This window comes from Loxodonta africana, chromosome X, assembly GCF_030014295.1.
Source record: "Loxodonta africana isolate mLoxAfr1 chromosome X, mLoxAfr1.hap2, whole genome shotgun sequence".
Lineage (NCBI taxonomy): Eukaryota > Metazoa > Chordata > Mammalia > Proboscidea > Elephantidae > Loxodonta > Loxodonta africana.
The window spans coordinates 67,630,066-67,646,286 of NC_087369.1; positions in this window are offsets into that span (position 1 = coordinate 67,630,066).

A 16,221-nucleotide genomic window follows, 5' to 3' on the forward strand; every position below is an offset into this window, starting at 1 on the left:
CCTCCCTCCCTGCCCCCCTTGTAACCACAAAAGTATGTGTTCTTCTCAGTTTATACTATTTCTCAAGATCTTATAATAGTGGTCTTATACAATATTTGTCCTTTTGCCTCTGACTAATTTCGCTCAGCATAATGCCTTCCAGGTTCCTCCACGTTATGAAATGTTTCACAGATTCGTCACTGTTCTTTATCGATGCGTAGTATTCCATTGTGTGAATATAGCGCAATTTATTTAACCATTCATCCGTTGATGGACAGCTTGGTTGCTTCCAGCTTTTTGCTATTGTAAACAGAGCTGCAATAAACATGGGTGTGCATATATCTGTTCGTGTGAAGGCTCTTATTTCTCCGAGGAGTGGGATTTCTGGGTTGTATGGTAGTTCTATTTCTAACTTTTTAAGAAAACGCCAGATAGATTTCCAAACTGGTTGTACCATTTGACGTTCCCACCAGCAGTGTATAAGAGTTCCAATCTCTCCGCAGCCTCTCCAACATTTATTATCTTGTGTTTTTTGGATTAATGCCAGCCTTGTTGGAGTGAGATGGAATCTCATCGTAGTTTTATTTTTTAATGGCTAATGATCGACAGCATTTTCTCATGCATCTGTTAGCTGCCTGAATATCTTCTTTAGTGAAGTGTGTGTTCTTATCCTTTGCCCACTTCTTGACTGGGTTGTTTGTCTTTTTGTGGTTGAGTTTTAACAGAATCATGTAGATTTTAGAGATCAGGTGCTGTTTGGAGATGTCATAGCTGAAAATTCTTTCCCAATCTGTAGGTCGTCTTTTTACTCTTTTGGTGAAGTCTTTAGATGAGCATAGGTGTTTGATTTTTCGGAGCTCCCAGTTATCTGGTTTCTCTTCGTCATTTTTGGTAATGTTTTGTATTCTGTTTATGCCTTGTATTAGGGCTCCTAATGTTGTCCCTATTTTTTCTTCCATGTTCCTTATCGTTTTAGTCTTTATGTTTAGGTCTTTGATCCACTTGGAGTTAGTTTTTGTGCATGGTGTGAGGTATGGGTCCTGTTTCATTTTTTTGCAAATGGATATCCAATTCTGCCAGCACCATTTGTTAAAAAGACTATCTTTTCCCCAATTAACTGACACTGGGCCTTTGTCAAATATCAGCTGCTCATATGTGGATGGATTTGTACCTGGGTTCTCAATTCTGTTCCATTGGTCTATGTGCCTGTTTTTGTACCAGTACCAGGATGTTTTGACTACTGTGGCTGTATAATATGTTCTAAAATCAGGTAGAGAGAGGCCTCCCACTTTCTTCTTCTTTTTCAGTAATGCTTTATTTATCCGAGGCTTCTTCCCCTTCCATATGAAGTTGGTGATTTGTTTCTTCATCACATTAAAAAATGTAGTTGGAATTTGGATCGGAAGTGCATTGTATGTATAGATGGCTTTTGGTAGAATAGACATTTTACTATGTTAAGTCTTCCTATCCATGAGCAAGGTATGTTTTTCCACTTAAGTAGGTCCTTTTTAGTTTCTTGTTGTAATACTTTGTAGTTTTCTTTATATAGGTCTTTTACATCTTTGGTATGATTTGTTCCTAAGTATTTTATCTTCTTGGGGGCTACTGTGAATGGTATTGATCTGGTGATTTCCTCTTCGATGTTCTTTTTGTTGATGTAGAGGAATCCAAGTGATTTTTGTATGTTTATCTTATAACCTGAGACTCTGCCAAACTCTTCTATTAGTTTCAGTAGTTTTCTGGAGGATTCCTTAAGGTTTTCTGTGTGTAAAATCATGTCATCTGCAAATAGAGATAATTTTACTTCCTCTTTGCCAATCCGGATGCCCTTTATTTCTTTGCCTAGCCTAATTGCTCTGGCTAGGACCTCTAGCACAATGTTGAATAAGAGCAGTGATGAAGGGCATCCTTGTCTGGTTCCTGTTCTCAAGGGAAATGCTTTCAGGCTCTCTCCATTTAGAGTGATGTTGGCTGTTGGCTTTGTATAGATGCCCTTTATTATGTTGAGGAATATTCCTTCAATTCCTATTTTGCTGAGAGTTTTTATCATAAATGGGTGTTGGACTTTGTCAAATCAAAGGTGTCAATTCTTCTTTGGTCTTCCTTATTCACTGTCCAGTTTTCACATGCATATGATGCAATTAAAAATAGCATGGCTTGGGTCAGGCGTACCTTACTCTTTAAGTTGACATCTTTGCTTTTCAACACTTTAAAGAGGTCCTTTGCAGCAGATTTGCCCAATGCAATGCGTCTTTTGATTTCTTGACTGCTGCTTCCATGGCTGTTGATTGCAGATCCAAGTAAAATGAAATCCTTGACAACTTCAATCTTTTCTCCGTTTATCATGATGTTGCTCATTGGTCCAGTTGTGAGGATTTTTGTTTTCTTTATGTTGATGTGCAATCCATACTGAAGGCTGTGGTCTTTGATCTTCATTAGTGCTTCAAGTTTTTTTCAGTTTCAGCAATTCAGATTGTGTCATCTGTGTAATGTACATTGTTAATGAGGCTTCCTCCAATCCTGATGCCCTGTTCTTCTTCATATAGTCCAGCTTCTCATATTATTTGCTCAGCATACAGATTGAATAGGTATGGTCAAAGGATACAACCCTGACGCACACCTTTCCTGTCTTTAAACTACTCAGTATCCCCTTGTTCTGTCTGAACAACTGTCTCTTGATCTATGTAAAGGTTCCTCATGAGCACAATTAAGTGTTCAGGAATTCCCATTCTTCACAATGTTATCCACAATTTATTTTCATCCACACAGTCGAATGCCTTTGCATAGTAAATAAAACACAGATAAACATCCTGGTTCCACGTCCTCTTCTGAAACCAGCCTGAATTTCTGGCAGTTTCCTGTTGGTATACTGCTGCAGCTGCTTTTGAATGATCTTCAGCAAAATTTTGCTTGCGTGTGATATTAATGATATTGTTCTATAATTTCCACATTTTCGGTTGGATCACCTTTCTTGGGAATAGGCATAAATATGGATCTTTCTAGTCAGTTGGCCATGAAGCTGTCTTGCATATTTCTTGGCGTAGATGAGTGAGCACCTCCAGTGCTGCATCTGTTTGTTGAAACATCTCAACTGAAATTCCCTCAGTTCCTGGAGCCTTGTTTTTTGCCTGTATCTTCAGTGAAGCTTCGACCTCTTCCTTCAGTACCATCGGTTCCTGATCATATGCTACCTTTTATAATGGCTGAATGTCGACTAATTCTTTTTGGTATAATGACTCTGTGTATTCCTTCCATCTTCTTTTGATGTTTCCCTGCATCGTTTAATATTTTACCCATAGACTCCTTCACTATTGCTACTCGAAGCTTGAATTTTTTCTTCAGTTCTTTCAGCTTGAGAAGCAACGAGGGTGTTCTTCCCTTTTGGTTTTCTATCTCCACCTCTTTGTACATGTCATTATAATATTTTACTTTGTCTTCTCGAGCTGCCCTTTTGTCATAGCTGCATCAAAATATTCTATTTTGAGCTAGCTGAGATTAGATGGCATGTGCTTGTAATGAAAAAAAATCAAGTAGGTCTTGTGAATTTCTCCAGCAATGCTCCAAAGTCAAGAAGCAAGATCAAAGAAAGACGATGATAGGATTTTCCTAGGTTTAGAACTAGTAAGAATGTCACCTCACAAGGTCAAGGAGGTAAGGATGACAGCAAAAAGAGGGTGATAGCTAAAGTAATTAGTCTGAAGTGGAAAGATCATGGCTCATTGATTCATACACACTGAGGTCCAAAACATGTATCCTTCATTTACTCATCTTTGACCGTGATTATGTCACTTCCTCATTTGTTAGGCAAGGGCAATAATATCTGCCTTGCAGGCTTTTGTGAAGATTAAATAAGATAAAGTATATAAAATATTTGGTATGTAGGAGGTGGGTCGTCAAGTCAATTCCGACTCATAGCGACCCTAAAGGACAGAGTAGAACTGCCCCATAGGGTTTTCAAGGAGTGCCTTGTGGATTTGAACTGCCGGTCTTTTGGCTAGCAGCCATAGCTCTTAACCACTATGCCCCTTGGGTTTCTGATTTTTTTTTTTAGGAGGTAGGCATTCAAAAATTATAATTATGACAATGTTTTACATAGGAATGGCCATTGATAAGGTAGGATTGAAGGGCTGGGGAAATGGATTGGGTCAAAGAGTAGAAAATTGAGACGAAAAGATGTAACATGAGTTTATACTTAGAGAGGGATAATTTCCAAGTCAAGATCTATACCATTGAACTGTTTAGACTGACAATGACAAAATATTCAGGCAGAATTTGGAGGTGGGGTGTTTAATAAAATAAAATTTATTCCAGTTTACCCCCTGGCTGTTGTTGTTAGGTGTCATCAAGTCGATAACGACTCAGAGAGCCCATATAAACAACTCAACAAAACACTGCCCAATCCTGCACTCTCATAATCATTGCTATGTTTAAGTCCATTGTTGCAGCCACTGTGTCAATCTCTCTAGTTGAGGCACTTACTCTTTTTCACTGACCCTCTTGTTTACCAACTATGATGTCCTTCTCCAGGGATTGGTTCTACCTGATAACATGTCCAAAGTACATGAGAGAAAGCCTGGCCATCCTAGATTCTAAGGAGTATTCCTGCTGTACTTATACCAAAGAGATTTATTCATTCTGGCAGTCCATGGTATATCCAGTGTTCCTCACCAACACCATAATTCAAAGGCATCAGTTCGTCTTTGGTCTTATTCATTGTCCAGCTTTCACATGCATATGAGACAATTGAAACTGCCATGGCTTGGGTCCAGCAAGCCTTACTCCTTAATGTGTGTGACATCTATGCTTTTTAACACTTTAAAGAGGTCTTTTGCAGGAGATTTGTCCAATGCAATACATTGTATGATTTCTTGATTGTTGCTTCCATGGATGTTGATTGTGGATCCAACTAAAATGAAATCCTTGACAACTTTAATTTTTTTCTCCATTTATCATGATATGGCTTATTGGTCCAGTTGTGATTTTTGTTTTCTTTATGTTGAGGTATAATCCATTCTGAAAACTGTAGCCTTTGATCTTCATCACTAAATTCTTCAAGTCCTCTTTGCTTTCAGGTGGCAAATTTGTGTTATTTGCATATTGCAGGTTGTTAATGAGTCTTCTTCCAATCCTGATTCCACATTCTTCTTCATATTATCCAGCTTCTCTGTTTGTTTGGTCATTATACATATTGAATAAGTATGGTGAAAGGATACAACCATGGTGCACACCTTTCCTGATTTTAAACCATGCAGTATCCCCTTATTCTTGTTTGAAAACTGCCTCTTGGCCTAGGTACAGTTTCCTCATGAGCATAATCAAGTGTTCTGGAATACCCATTATTTGCAATGTTGGCCATAATTTGTTATGATCCACACAGTTGAATATCTTTGCTTATTCAATAAAACACAGGTAAACATATTTCTGGTATTCCCTGTTTCCAGCTAAGATCCATCTGACATCAGCAGTGGTATCCCTCATTGTACGTCCTATTCTGAATCTGGCTTGAATTTCTGGCAATTCCCTTTCTAAATACTGCAGCAATAGTTTTTGAATTGACTTCAGCAAAATTTTTCTTGTGTGTGATATTAATGATATCATTCAATAATTTCTACATTCCATTGACTCAACTTTCTTTGGAAAGGGCATGAATATGGATCTCTTCCAGTTAGCCTGCCAGGTAGCTGTGTTCCAAATTTCTTGGCATACCGAGTGAGCACTTCCAGTGTTGCATCTGTTTGTTGAAACATCTCAATTGGTATATCATCAATTCCTGGAGCCTTGTTTTTTGTCAGTACCTTCAGATCAGCTTGTACTTCTTCCATTGATAGCATTGGTTCTTGATCATATGCTACTTTGAAATAGTTAAAAGTTGACCAAGTTTTTTGGGGGACAGTGACTCTGTGTATTCTTTTCTTCTTCTTTTGATGATTTCTGTTTCGTTCAATATTTTGCCCATAGAATCTTCAGTATTACAACTCGAGGCTTGCATTTTTTCTTCACTTCTTTCAGCTTTCAGAGAAATGCTGAGCGTGTTCTTCCCTTTTGGCTTTCTAACTCCATGTCTTTGTGCATTTCATTATAATACTTTACCTTGTTTTCTCGAGCCACCCTTTGAAATCTTCTATTCAGCTCTTTTTCTTCATGATTTCTTCCCCTTGCTTTGTCTACTCTACGTTCAAGAGCAACTTTCAGAGTCTCTTCTGACCTCCATATTGGTCTTTTCCTTCCTGTAGTCTTAATGCTCTCTTGCTTTTTTCATGTATGATATCCTTGATGTCATTCCACGACTTGTCTAGTCTTTAGTCATTAGTGTTCAATGTGTCAAATCTATTCTTGAGATGGTCTCTCAATTCAGATGGGGTATACTCAAGGTCATACTTTTGCTCTCGTGAACTTGTTTCAATTTTCCTCCTCTTCAACTCTAACTTGCAAAGGAGGAATTGGTGGTCTGTTCTGCAGTCAGCCCCTGGCCTCGTTCTGACTGATGATGTTGGGCTTCTCCACTGTCTCTTTTCACAGATGTAGTCAATGTGATTTCTGTGTACTACATCCATGAGGTCCACATGTATAGTCACTTTTTATGTTGTTGCTAAAAGGTATTTGCAATGAAAAAGTCGTGGGTCTTGCAAAATTCTATCATGTGATCTAAGTCATTTCTATCACCAAGGCCATATTTTCCAACTACTGATCCTTCTTCTTTGTTCCCAAATTTCACATTCCAGTCACCAGTAATTATCAATGCATCTTGATTGCGTATTTGATCAATTTCAGGCTACATAAATTGATTAAAAAATTCAATTTCTTCATCTTTGGCAGTGGCTGGTACATAAATTTGAATAATAGTCATATTAACTGGTCTTCCTTGTCAGTGTATGGATATTATCCTATCACTGACAGCATTATACTTCAGGGTAGATCTTGAAAAGTTCTTTTTATTGATAAATGCAATGCCATTCTTCAAGTTGTCATTCCTGGCATACTAGACCATATGATTGGCCAATTTAAAATGGCCATCACCATTCCATTTCAGCTCACTAATGCCTAGAATATTGATCTTTATGTGTTCCATTTCATTTTTGACCACTTCTAATTTTCCTGGATTCATACTTCATACATTCCATGTTCTGATTATTAATGAATGGTTGCAGCTGTTTTTCTCATTTTAAGTCATGCCACGTCAGCAAATGAAGGTTCCAAAAGCTTGACTCCATCCATGTCATTAAGATGGACTCTACTTTGATGAAGCAGTTCTTCCCCAGTCATATTTTGAGTGCTTTTTATCCAGCACTATATCAGATAATGTCCCATTGCTATTCATAAGGTTTCCACTGGCCAGTTTTTTCAGAACTAGACTGCCAACTCCTTCTTCTTAGTCTGTCTTAGTCTGGAAGCTCTGCTGAAACCTGTCCACTATGGGTGAACCTACTGGTGTTTAAAATACCAGTGGCATAGCTTCCAGCATCACAGCAACATGCATGCCACCATACTACAATAAACTGAGAGACAAGTGGGTAGTAACATTTAAAACTTAATTTAAAAATCAACAGGAAGAGCACCCCTCCTCATTTCATTGAAATATCATATATCTTAAAATAACACTAGTGTCTGTTACTAAAATTTTCCTGGAAAATTGCTGTTTTTTTTTTTTTAACAATTTCCTATCTTTCAAAATAACAGCCATATAGCATTTGAGAAATTCACTTAACCCAGTGCCTAACATAATGCTTCATAGATAGGAAAACTCAAGTAATCTTTATTGATTTGAAATGACCCTCGTCAAGCATTGGAAATTTTGTCTATAAATGGGTATTGTGACTTTTTTCTACCTGAAGCTTTCCTTGATCTGGGGAAAGGGAAGGTCCTAACTTAATGTAATGGCCTGCTGCATGCTGGACACAAGAATGTTACTGAGGTGCAAAGAGTCCCAAGATTTTGATTATTAAATATAATAGATATGGCTACTGAAGTCAGCAAGGAAGAGTCAGAGTAGAAATAGCAGAATATCAGAGAGGGTACACCAGTAAGAATATAGCAAAAACAAAACGTGGTGCCTATACCCAGGGCAATACTAAAAAGAAGTTAAAAGAAATTAGTTAAATCTACATATGTCAACATGAATAGATCTCAAAAAAAAAAGAAAAGTGACTGAAAAAATCAAGTAGTAGAATGTCGTATATAGGAAAATACTCTATTAAAACACGTGAAACTAATATATATTTTCTATTGACTTAGAGATATGCACTTTAAGGTTTGATTAATGTTTAAAAATATTTAGGAAGACATGCTCAAAACTAATAATTGAGTTTTCCTCAGGTGAGGGTGGAGGGAATCAACATGGAAGGTAGATGTCAAGAGGAGTTTTAGCTTCATCTGTTATGTACTAATTTTAAAAAGACAATATATTTTAACAACATGAAAAAAATGCTTTCCAAAAGCAAAAAGATTGCCAAAATGTTTGTAATTGTTGTTTTCTTTGTCCTTTTCTACTGTTATAAATTTCTAGGAAGAAACAGGAATTATTACAGAACTTCTTTATTGGTCAGTGTTCAGTTAAAGACAACCTAACCCACTCTAGCTAGTTTAAGCAGAAAATAATTTTATAGAAAAGAATAAGTGCTTATGAGCTTGTTGGAAGGACTGGAAGAGTGCAGGCACTAGTCTGTTTTGTTTCTAGGAACAAATACTAGTCCCCCAAAACACTCTACCTTGCCCAAAATTAGGGAAGCTGTCCCTGCTACTGCATGAACCTGACAGTTCAAGAGACTGCTTACCAAACTTGGAAGCTGCCATTATAGCTGCAAGTTTCCAAACTATGTCACCTCTGCCATAGTTTATACTGGCAAAATGAATACCCTATGCTCTGCCCCTCTCTCTCATGTGATTCATTTCGGAATCAAAGTCTCATAGAAGTGTATCTTATCTGATGGGTAAAATTTTAATCAGGCTCAGAACCCTAGCTGCAAGGAAATCTAGAGAATGTATTGTCATTATTATTGTTATTGTTAGTATCAGCTTTCCAGCCTCTGAATACTAGAGAGGTTAGAATGGATATTGTAGGAACCAATCCACAGCACCCACCATAGGACCTTTAGGAAATTACAAGACAAATATCAGATTATTCGTACTTAGATCTATGTATATAGCCCATGTGTACATGTGCTGTGAAAATATGTAAGAATCAGCATACAGCTGAAACAAGTCTGTAGAAAATAACAGGTGAGGAGAAGGGCCTTTCTAAGGAATGCTCCACACTAAGCCTAAAGCTGCAGATACTGCAAGCCATCTTCATCACTTCAAATATGGGATTTGACCGTTAAAAACATGTAGCCAAAAAATGAACCTATCTGAATGAGCATGTGTTATTTTGGAATCAATAAATGATTAAGTTGCAAACCATGTTAGTTGCAATTTTTATTAGTCTTCTTTCCTCAATATTAAGGAAATTGCCTTTTGTGTAGCAAGAATTACAAAGATATAGCTACTGAATTCAGCAAGGAAGAGTCAGAGTAGAAATAGCAGAATATCAGAGAGGATACACCAGTAAGAATATAGCAAAAACAAAACGTGGTGCCTATACCCAGGGCAATACTAAAAAGAAGTTAAAAGAAATTAATTAAATCTACATATGTCAGCATGAATAGATCTCAAAAAAAAGAACAGTGACTGAAAAAATCAAATAGTAGAATGTCGTATTTCTGAGTTATTTGGACTTTATTTGCTAGGGGAAGCCATTGAATTTTTTTAGCAAGAAGATCAAATGCAAAAGTGGGACTTAAACAAGATTAGTCTAGGAGAAGTCTGGAGGATACATTAGAGGAAGGGAAAACAGAAGGAAGGAAAACTACTAGCTGTGCTATTATACCTATCCATGCCAGAGGCTCTGGACTAGAAATATTGGCAGTGATAATGGAAAGAAAGTAACAAAGAAGAGAGACACCGCCCAGGAATAAGTAAAAGCTGGTGGTTGTTTAGATGCAGACGGCAAGTGAAAAATAAAGGTCCAAGACAACTTTGGGAGAATTGTGTTAATAACAGGAAAAAAAAGGCTGATTTGGGGATAGGAGAGAGAGTGGAGTACAACAATTATCAATGTGGTTTTGAACATGTAGAGTTTGAACATCAAGGAGATGTTCTTCAAACAATTCAATATGTAGAAATGTAGTTGGGGAGAAAGGGAAGAGGTGCAAAAGATATACCATGGACTGCCAAAAGAACAAATAATTCTGTCCTGGAAGAAGTACAACCAGAATGCTCTTCAGAAACAAGGATGGCAAGACTACATCTCACATACTTTGGACATCTTATCAGGAGGGATCAGTCCCAGGAGAAGGACATCATGCTTGGTCAGGTAGAGGATCAGCGAAAAAGAGGCAGACCCTCTAAGAGATGGATTGACAGAGTAGCTCCAACAATAGGCTCAAACATAGCAATGGTTTTGAGGATGTCACAGGACCGGGCAGTATTTCATTCTGTTGTATGTAGGGTAGCTATGAGTCAGAACCAACTTGACGGCACCTAACAACAGCAAAGATTTTGATTTTGGGAATAATGTAATTATCAAATATCCTTGTCTCAAAGTTGTGGATGATATGTAGGGTTGTTCTATGCCTAATCAATTAGATTCTTGAATTCCCATTATTTCTTCCAGCAAGTGGTAATCTTGACATTCTTAATAATAGAACTCTCAATATCTGTACTTTGTTCTCATTTTGAACAGTTCGAATTGTTGGAAAGTTAATCTATGTCAAGGGATCAATTGCATTGGTGAAAATATGAATGTGATCTCCAAAGAAAAGTAATTTAATAGTCATTTCATTATTCTTTGCACTAGAGGACATTCTTCCTGCTTTTTCCATGGAGTAAGGTTTGCAATGTGATGAAAAGTGAGGATTGTGCTGGGGGAGTTTGAAAATCTTAATTTTAGGCCCAGTTCTGCACTAGTCCTTGAATAAGTCATTTAACCTTCCTGGGACCCAATTTTTTTTCCCAGTAAAGTAAGGAAACTGGGTTAGATAATCTTTAAAGTCACTTCTAACTTGAATATTTATCATTCTGTTAAACAAGTATAGTTTTCTAACAAATTATTAAGACCCAAAGATAGCATTCTTCCTTATTTAGTACCAGAAAGTGATTGTGTAATGGGAGATGAGGAATTTTATGGCTTAAGGGTGGTAAAGTTTATGGCTATCACAATGTTCTGAGGCTCCTTCACACCAAGATTTGACTCTGAGTAGGCACATGGACAATGCATAGGGAAGACTGAAGAAGAATTGATGACTTTGAATTACGATGTTGGTGAAGAATATTGAATATACCATAGACTTCCAGAAGAATGAACAACTCTGTCTTTGAAGAAATACAGCCAGAGTGCTCCTTATAAGCGAGGATGCTGAGACTTTGTCTTACATACTTTGGACATGCTATCAGGAGGACCAGTCCCTGGAGAAGGACATCATGCTTGGTAAGGTAGACGATCAGCAAAAAAGAGTCAGACCCTGGGGCGGGGGGAGGATTGACAGAGTGACTGCAACAATGGGCTCAAACATAGCACTGATCTTGAAGACGGCTCAGGACCAGACAGTGTTTCGTTCTGTTGTACATAGGGTTGCTTTGAGTAGGAACTGACTTGGCGGCACCTATACAACAACAACAAACACATGGTACCCTGCTACTCCAGCCCAAGTGTCCTTCTGAATAAGAGAATCTGAAATCACTGGTGCCAACATTGGATTACCCAGCCCCTTAAACTCAAAGGACTCACCCAGAGGGAGTCAAACCACATAAAGAGTCTCAGGCTGAAATGAGCTTTGAGTCATGTGCTCTGCCTCAGTTTGTATTCAAGCATCTAATCCCTTCCCTGTAATGTCTACTCAATCTATACAGTGTAATATGAAGAATATAGATTCTGAAGTCATAAAGCCTTAGGTTTGAATCCTAAATGTAACTGTGTAACTTTGTGCATTTTCCTTAGCCTCTTTGGGCCTCCATTCTATCATTTCTAAAAAAGGAGATAATAAAACCCTCCACAGAGGATTGTTGTCAGATTGAATCAGTAATGTATTAAAACCATTTAGCAGTTCTATGAATTTAAAAAAATTCAACATATTTTGATCTCCTCCCTCCCAATTTCTCTTCCTCCCTTCCTTCTTTCTTCTTCTCCCAGATCCATTCTCAGGCTGAACTTTAGAAAACAGGCTGGAGGAATCCTATCCACCTGATAAAGTCTTTGACACACCTGCACGAATCCTGCCTTTCCAATCAGATTCAACACCATCTCTTATAAATGAAAACTGGACAGATATTTGAAAACTCTGTGAACCAGCCTAGGAATGTTTTTCATTCTCATATGTGTTAATTCTAGCCTATATCCTGAATAGCAGAAACACACTTGCCTGTCCATAAGCACTCACGGCACCCTGAAAACTCCAGAACTGCATGCCCAGAATTATACATTGGCTTCAGAGGATGAATAATTAGCTTCTGGGGTTCAAACTGAACATGGGGTGGGGGAGGAGAGACAGGAATATGAAAGACTGTACTCCCTTTCCCCCCCAAAAAAGATTAGGAAATAATACTGTCCTTTGGGAGTAGAAGTTATGAAACTCACGCACAGTGATCAGATCAGAGCTATGCAAAGCCACCTTAAAGATTCAGTAACTTCTAAGCCACCGCAAGCCTTGACTGAAAGTGTGAACCTGGATAAAGAAAGAAAGTAGCAGTCAGGGAGGTAATTCAAATTATGACATAATAAAGCTGAAGTCAGACAGGCAAATACAGGCAACTCCTGTATAACATATCCAGGCAAGGAGACGTCCTGGCCTACAGACTTAACTGACTCATCTTTCATAAAAAAAAAAAAAAAAGGAACACATCAGGCAATTTGTGCCTAGTGCCATTAAATAGTTGCTTCATTCAAATAGCTTTCCAAGTTCTGATTCCAGGCTAAACAAACAACTTTTACATTGTAATATTTCCTTCCATATAGAAAAAAATAGATGTGACAAAAGTGACTCCCTGTTGAATACAGTACTCTGTTCTGTTTAACTGCAAATTAAACACCAGAAGCACAAAAGTGGTTTTTACAGATATGTCAATAGGTATAATCAACCTTTTCGTGAGCATGACTAATGAGAGTTAGTGTCTGAGTGATGGATCTGCTACTTCATGTTTCTGAAACAACTAGGCTCAGGGCGAGATCTTATACTACAAGGTGTTCACCAATGTAAATGTCACCTTGTAAGCAGCCAGCACGTCTCTCCTGGTGACATCTTAATATTGGCATGTGCCTCCTTTTTAAACAACAGCCATAACACACGAATCTGAGCCACAAATTGAATTTGCTCACTCATCCTTTGAAAACCAAAGTGTATGAATCCATAGTAAGATCAGATTAAAGATCCACCACACAATGTTACCTACAATTCTGCACTTAGTTCTTATCTTGTCCCTAATGTTTCTGGTAGTTTGTACTTGTGGGTGCTGCTTTGCTTTGCTGTTAGAGCAACTCCAAACTGTATATTCAATTGATGCACGGTTTGTATATCCCAACCCCATCAAAAGCAAGTAAGGCTTAACCTGTTTCAAGCACACAAAAATGTATTCAGGGGGGGCAAAGATGGCTGACCAGGTAGACGCTACCTCAGATCCCTCTCGCAACAAAGACTCAGAAAAACAAGTGAATCGATCACATACATGACAATCTACAAACCCTGAACAACAAACACAGATTTAAAGAGTTGACCTGAGTGACAGAGACGGAGAACGAACAACTACGGGGAAGCAGCAACTGTTTTCGGAGCCTGGAGCCAGCATCCCAGTCAGGTAACCTTGGCGCCGGGCTTAGGACTGGGCCCAGGGGAGCTGAACACAACATCTTGTGACGGCGCAAACACGAGGCGCAGCCCTACCCCCCTGAACTGACCCCGGGAGAGGGCCCAGCAGGTCCGCATGGGCGGCGTGGCGACACGGCTGGCGGGAGAAGTCCCCGGGAGGCAGTGACCGGTTTTGGAGCAGGGAGTGCAGCGTCCCAGCCGGGGAACCTTGTCACCGGGCTTTGGTCTGGGCACAGGGGAGCTGAACACGGCATCTGGTCACGGCACAAACATGGGGCGCAGCCCTACTCCCCTGAACTAACCCCAGGAGGAGGCCCAGCCGGTCTTCGGGGGCAGCGTGGCGATGCGGCTGGCAGGACGAAAAGTCCCCGGGAGGCAGCGAATGATTTTGGAGCCGGGAGTGCAGTGTCCCAGCATGGGAACCTTGACGCTATGCTTAGGATTGGGCACAGGGGAGCTGAACACGACATCTGTGACAGCGCAAACACGGGGCGAAGCCCTACTCCCCTGAACTGACCCTGGGAGGGGGCCCAACCGGTCCATGAGGGTGGCAGGGTGACGCGACTGGTGGGACGAGAAGTCCCCGGGAGGCAGCGAATGATTTTGGAGCCGGGAGTGCAGTGTCCCAGCACGGGAACCTTGACGCTGGGCTTTGGACTGGCAACGGAGGATCTGACCACAGCTTCAGCGGGACAGACCCTCTGGGACAATCTCCACACAGCCAGCACACATAGGCGACACCCCTCGGGAATCTCAGATAAAATACTGATCTCAAGCAAGACAAGCAACTTTGGCTATATTCCGGGGTGCTACTCTCTGCTGTTTTTCTGAACCCTCCCCTCCCCTTCCCAGGCGGCTTCATTAACATTGGAATTTCCTGAGCCAGAGGGAGAATGGCTCCGGTTCCGCGGCTTTGCTTTCCTCCTTTTTTTTCTTTCTTTTCTTTTTTTTTTGGTCTTTTCCTAACCCATTCCTCCGGCCTGAGAGAAAAAAACCACAAAAAACCCAGGGACCAAAAATCCTTCCCTAATTGGACTAAAAACACAGAACCAGCTCCAGCCAAGCATATATGATCCAAATCTCGGGCTTTCATCCTTACAGGGAACAAGGTGGCTATTATAATGCAAAGGCAGTTCTGACAGGGATCTGACTGCATTTTTTTCAGCAGATTTACTGGAAAAACAAATATCCCAGGTCTGATATCTCTTCTTATTCAACAGAGCCCTAACTGACCCACAACAGGGAACTGAGGGCTGAAGCTCCCCCCAGACCACCTAGCCTCTTGCCTTAGGGGTCTAAGGAGAGTGACACCTACTAATCAGCAGAGATACTTGCATTGGGTGCCTAAGGTACAGCTGCAGAGCCCTCCTACCAAGGTGCTTTAGGAATAGAGACACACCTCCCTCACTGAACACTTGGGGGAAGACTGTCAGCATCCTGACGCCCTGGAGTGTGAACCCCAGCTGCTAATAGAATCTGTTGCACACAACTATCACCACTACTTCTCGAGGTGGATAGGTGTTAGGGTGCATCACACACTTGATGACCCAAAATCAGATTCTACTCAAGAATAGTGAATAGACTCAGGCATATATATCTGGTAACAGCCCAAACCAGCTGGTAATAGGTCATAAGTTAGTCAAGGGCTACAACAAACAAGACAGCACAATCTAGTAGACCATCCACGTATATTGAAAGAAAACAAAACAAGATAAGACTCAGTGAGCAATTATAGAATAAATCACTACTATATCTTAGTGATGGCTCAGAGACAGCAGTCGATATCAAACCACATAAAGAAACAGACCATGACAGCTTCTACAACCCTCCAAACTAAAGAATCAAAATCTTTCCCAAATGAAGATACAATCCTGGAATTATCAGATACAGAATATAAAAAACTAATTTACAGAATGCTTCAAGACATCAGGCATGACCTCAGAAATGAAATAAGGCACACTGCAGAAAAAGCCAAGGAACACACTGATGAAACAGTTGAGGAACTCAAAAAGATTATTCAAGAACACAGTGGAAAAATTAATAAGTTGCAAGAATCCATACAGAGACAGCATGCAGAAATCCAAAAGATTAACAATAAAATTACAGAATTAGACAATGCAACAGGAAGTCAGAGGAGCAGACTTGAGCAATTAGAATGCAGAGTGGGAAATCTGGAGGACCAGGGAATTAACACAACCATAGCTGAAAAAAAATCAGATAAAAGAATTTAAAAAAATGAAGAAACCCTAAGAATCATGTGGGACTCTATCAAGAAGGATAACTTGCGTGTGATTGGAGTCCCAGAACAGGGAGGGAGGACAGAAAACACAGAGAAAATAGTTGAAGATCTCCTGACAGAAAAATTCCCTGACATCATGAAAGATGAAAGGATACCTACCCAAGATGCTCA